We start from the raw sequence: 6,496 nt of genomic DNA on the forward strand, positions 1-6,496 counted from the left end.
TTTCTTTTCATTATCCCCATCTGCAATTTCTTGCATGATAATCAATTCTTCTTCACTAAAGTCTACTTCATAAGCCTTGAACACAGGTGACCCAACCTTTTTCAGCATTTCTGGAACATTTTCATTCTCTCTTGTTTTTCCTTTGTCTCTTATGTTCTTCTTTTTGCTGTTCAAGTCATCATAATCAAGACCAATAACAATGTTTGCACATTGTTTGTTTTTCTCATGGTACTGACCAACCAATTTAGATGCATTCTTGAAGGATTTCAACTTTACTTCATTTTTCTCCAGTTTTTCCCTTAGCACAGTCTCAATCTCATTTGCACACTTGAGCTTGTTCTTCAGATAACCATTTTCTTGTTTCAGGACTTCAAGCTCCACTGTCAACAATTTAGTTCTTTGTTTTCATTCTCAAGCTTCTCATTCAACTTTGTTAATCTGCTAACTTCTTCATTAGCAGCAACCATTCTTGTGTGGATATGAAACATTTTTGTGCTCATTTCTCACAAGTTTCCTTATATTAATTAATATTTAAATCAGTGAAGGTAAGAGTTGGTACATGTGATTTAGATGAGGATGATTCTCCTGGCTCCAAGGCCATGAGTGCATAGTTTCCAAGTTCTTCATTATCTTCAGAGTCATCCCAACTTTTACCTTCTGCAATATAAGCTTTGCTTTGCTGTTTCCTCAGAAGAGCTTCATACTTTACTTCAATTTTAAGATAATGTAACACCCCCAGATCCGGGGTCAGGGATCCGGGTCGTCACGGTCTTTCTTTCCATAATATCACTTCACTTAATTAATAATAATAACCTTATGATGTGACCCCACACTAACACACACCACAACCCGTTATAGTCTCAGAGATGAAATTTAAATAAGTACAAGTCTTTGAATCCACAATTTAAAAGTTATTACAACCCAAAATGATTACTTGATAAATTTACAGTTAATTGCCATTATCTGCCACAAGTTATAATTATACATAATTTGATTCTCAAAAATAGAATGCCTGATCTACCAATAGATCTACCTCTGCAGCTATAGCAGCCACAACATCATCGGGAAGACGCGGGATGCTTCCCACGCGCTTGCGCTGGGTCTGCTGGAGTCTGGCCATCTTTCCTAACTGTTGTTGTGTGATGAAGAAATAAAGCAAGAGTGAGCCTTACAGCTCGTAAGATAATATGTAGTGATAACAATAATATAAGTATCTAAATGGATACTTACTAGAATCTTTTATCATGAGTAAGATAATTACTTACTAGATATAAGTAAAAACAAGGGATGAAGTTACCAAATACTTCACTATAATTATATCATTTATAAAGCTACTTGAACTACCACTGTTCAAAGTATAATGAGCTTTCAACAGTTCATCACATAGATGAGACTACAAGACAAGATTTGAATAGATTAAATCTTTAAAATATCATCAAAATAAAATGAAGTTACGAGATACTTCATTTGATGCAAACATCATTTTGAAAACTTGACCCTGCCAACACTCAACAATCGCCCAACCGTAGCCTTTCTATCGAAATGCTCTGGGTAGTGTTGCAGAAATATCCAATTGGATGATGAACTCATTACGGGAGTTTGCCGCGCCAGGAAGACCACTTACGATGATCAGTCGTAGTAGTGCAACCCCACCATTTTCTACATGTAGAGGAGAACCTGTCGGATTTACTTGTCAACCGAACACTGAACTCCTAAGGAATGGACCGCCTTAGCGGAACTTCCAGGCCATTTGGGCTAATATAATAAGGCTGGGCCGGCGCCACTCGACCACTTACGCCACTCCTAGTTCAGATGAAATCCATGACTCTGAAACGTAAAGCTCGTTCCCCCTTTCCCCAAGTAGAAACTTGTTGATACGGCTCCACCAAGAAGTCGTATCTAGTTGGAAAGGAGAACTCACCGATATTTCCCAGGCGATGCCTGTTAATGGATTAACTTGTTCCAAGAATTTTACTTCCCGAGTGTTGGGTAAGTAATCGATTCATTTAACAAAACAGCAACCTTGTTGCGAATATAAAACACACCACAGAGCCGGATCCCTCAGGTTTTGAGCGAGTATTTAAATCCCCTTCGAAAGTAGGATCTTAAATATAAAAATGAGTTTTGGGATCCGCTCTAACTTTTAAAAAATCATTTTGAAGACTCGCAAAACATTTTTAAGAATGTTTGGAGTGATGCTGATTTAACAAAATAAATCAATCCCAATATATTAGAAAATATCTGAATATTATTATTTAAATAATATTTCCATAAAGAATAATCTTTATAAAAAATAATTAAAGTAGAAGTTTTGAAACTTATACTTGAAATGAATATTAAATATCCAAAGATATACCTATACGAAAGTACTATCTTTATTTGAATAATCAAAAGTGAGTTTGATTATCGACACCTTATTCTTTAATAAAATAAAGAATATATCTCAGCAAATAATCGGAGTCATAGATCCTCAAATGAATATTCAAATAATATTCATTAAATAATATAAACTGAGTCATAAGCCCTCGAATGAATATTCAAATAATATTCAATAAATAATATAAAAGAGTCATAAGCCCTCGAATGAATATTCAAATAATATTCAGATAAATAAATAAAAGGGTCATAAGCCCTCGAATGAATATTCAAATAATATTCAATAAATAATATAAAAGAGTCATAAGCCCTCGAATGAATATTCAAATAATATTCAGATAAATAAATAAAAGGGTCATAAGCCCTCGAATGAATATTCAAATAATATTCAGATAAATAAATAAAAGGAGTCATAAATCCCCGAATGAAAATTCAAAATAATATTCAATAAATAATATAAAAGAGTCATAAGCCCTCGAATGAATATTCAAAATAATATTCATTTAATATAAAGGAGTCATACGCCTTCGAATAATATTCGAAATAATATTCAATAATAAAATAAAGTTAAAGTTATCGAATAAACCTTATTCGATTAATAGTTTTGAAAACTATGACCATATATATATATATAAGTATATATATATATATATATATTTATATCCATATATACAAAATCTACTCGGGATCCTCGACTCCCGGTTTTAGAAAATATTTTCACCTTTGGGTCCCTGTACTAAGGGTATATGCAAATTACCGCTATCCTCTAGCATAGGTATTATCAACTGAATCAACAGATATATATATGGCAAGAATGCGAAACAGGCATGCATATATATATACCATAGCAGCATGCTTCAATATATTGCATCATTTGCTAATTAACCAACATGCATCTATCGCAAGATAATGCAAATACATATATTCATCACAACAACAGTTATAACGGGTAGAAAACTTGCCTGAGCGACTTGGGGTGATAAAAGGCTCAGGACGAGTCTGGTAACCTATAAACAATAAGTAAGTTGGAATTAAACCAAAGTCACTTGTAAATCTATACTTTAACTAACTTAGACTCTAACGCTTGTTTTGCGCTTATTGATTCTCTTAAGTCACTCGAGTACCCTCGGCTCCACCATTTTTAATAAATTAACCATTACGAGTTTTAAAGCGATTCCTTCACGAGTGTCTTACCAACTGTCTAACACTCTTACCATAATTGTTTCATACATTAATTAACCCTTTTTGGTCTTTAACCTATGTTTCAAAGTAAGGCGAGGGGAAATGATTCATTCGCGAAATGCCGTTACTTGAAACGGTCATTTCTCCTAAACCGTACATCGGAATCAAATGAACTACATATGAAAACGAAGCTCGTAACATGAACTATCTAAACATGTCAATGGTCATAATCTAGCAGGGAGTTCTCGGGTCCAAATGTTATGAACAAAAGCAGTCTAAAGTAAATTGAACATTACGACGGCTATGTTTACGCGATTACCAATGTTTAAACTACTCCAATTAACCACCAACCAACTCATAACCATCAATACAACAAAACTTCACCGAAACCATACCACATCAGTCCATAATCTCCAAGGTTTTCAACTCAAACAACCACAATCAAGACCTATGAACTATAATCAAGCTTCAATTACCAAAACACTTCCAAATCAAACCAATCTACTAATAATCACAATCCATGCTTCTCATTTCACAAAACCAACCATTAAACTTACTAACAAATAAATTAAAGGCTAGGGTTTGAAGTTTATACCTTCCTTGGGAGGTGTTAAGTTGCTAGGAAGCCTTAGGGAGCCTCCTACAAGCTTGATCTTTCCAAAGAAATCAAGAACACAAAGTTAGGCTTTGAAGTTTCTAAAAGTCCGATTTAAAGAACTGTAGGGTCTTACCATGATTATTTGGACGATACTTGTGAACAAGAGTTGTAGGTCATCTCAATACCTTTCCAATGAGCTATAGAACACAATATTTGAGTGAGAAATGAAGGAGATACAGCAGTTTTAGTGTGCTGATTCTGTTTTGGCCGAGAGCATGAAGAACAATGCCTTGGTTTCTTTTTGATTTTAATGAAAATGATTTGCTTGGCTTGGTTGGTTTGATTTTTGTGTTTGTTTTAGTAAATTACCTAGTTGCCCTTGATTTTGTGTGGTTAAAAAGCCACCACATCTCCTTCCTTCCCATGTCATGCTTGTGTCTTCCTCATGATGTCATCCTCCCCTCCTTGTCCTCTTCTCATTGGTTGGGTGACATCATCCTCTCTAATCCCTTTGATTAACTTCCTAATTATTTGCCTAATGACCGCTGATCTGTTATACTGTTCGCTTAACTTTCGTTTTTGTTTATCGTTTGAGGGATCATACCCGGGATCTTATTACTTAGGTTCCCTTAACCTTTCTCAATACATTATATTCCTTTTTATGATCCTCTATTATAATCCTTTAATTTAAATCCTTTTATCCTGTTACCTTATACTCAATTCTTTCCGTATCTATTGGATTTCTGGGAAAAATCAAAGTGTTCGGATTTGGATTCTGACGATCTTTACATACACTTATATCCCATATAAAGTACTAATAAAATCTCAGAATATCCATATCAGAACCCCTATATAGTGTGACATGAAAAGTTTTCTCATTCAGCAAAAACACTATTCATAAGGATTTCAAAATTTCCCAAAAATTGGGGTTATTACAGTCTCCCCTCCTTAAAAGGATTCCGTCCCGGAATCAGATAGAAAATGAATTGGGATACTTTCTTAGCATTACACTTTCTAACTCTCAAATAAATTTTCCCACATTGTGGTTTTTCCATCAAACTCTGAATAGTTTGATAACCCTTCTCCTAAGCACTTGTTCCCTTTTCACTCTACAACCCTTGCTGGTTGCTCCATATAGGTTACGTTGGGTTGCATATCTATGCGCTCATATGCCCCTATTTATCTGGCATCTGAATTACACTTCCTTAACATTGATACGTGAGACACGTTACGACCTGCTACATGTTCGGGGTTAGGGCTAGCTCCTATGTTATCCTCCCAATACGTCTTAATATATCCAAGGGTCCAACAATTCGTGGACTTAGCTTTCATTTCTTTCCGAGCCTCATCCTTCCTTTCCAAGGAAATACCTATAACAACACTAGGTCCCCTATTTCATACTCTTTTTCCTTTTGTGTCAAATCAACATACTTATCATGTCCATCTTCGGCTACTACCAGCCGTCCTCTGATTAGATCTATCATATCCTTGGTCCTTTGGACTACTGCGGGTCCGAGCATCTTGCGCTCTATAACTTCATCCTAACATAAGGGAGATCGACATTGTCTTCCCTCAAGGATCTCATAAGGTGATACCTCAATACTGACATATGATTTATTGTCGTAAGAAAACTCAACCCGTGTTAAGTGATCATTCCAATTTCTTTCAAGTCTATTGCACAGACTCTCATTATAGCTTTTAGCATTAGAGCTTTTGCTTCTCACTACCCATCCTTTTTCCCAGTTCGTAGTCGCTACTATCTTCCGTTCCTAATATTATACTAGTTATACTTTTGCTCGTTAGCGTTCTATAACCTTTTAATAACCACGTCAACCTTAGTATCACGAATGTGTTTCCATTCCGAATACTACCACAACTTTATTACTCCTTTTTCAGCTGTTTCTATTTCCCAAAGTTTGATCAATCATATAGAAGTAAAAGAATTTGTTGAGAGATCACTATGATCATGAACACTTGTTATCTCGCATAGTTAGTACAGAAGGTGGCCAGCCTTTAGTACTTGACAAGCAATTAAACAATAGTTGGTATCCTACTAGGCTTCTATCACACAGATAGACAGTCATTCGGCAATACCTCCCCTTCTGGAAGGGTTGTTCTTCTCAACTTACATGAAATGAAAAGAAGAGAAAAGAATGAACTGAAGAGAATTGTATATATAAAAAAAAATATACTGCCACAAAATATCTGGCTTGGAACCTACCTCTGAACTATAGAGGTTTGTCATAGGAGAACAAAACATATATGTATTTATATCAACATCAAGTATTATAGCATCCTATTTCACATGCCTAAATATTTTTGCTATTCCGTCCATCATTC

This window comes from Apium graveolens, chromosome 1 (assembly GCF_009905375.1).
Source record: "Apium graveolens cultivar Ventura chromosome 1, ASM990537v1, whole genome shotgun sequence".
In the NCBI taxonomy this organism is placed as follows: Eukaryota; Viridiplantae; Streptophyta; class Magnoliopsida; order Apiales; family Apiaceae; genus Apium; species Apium graveolens.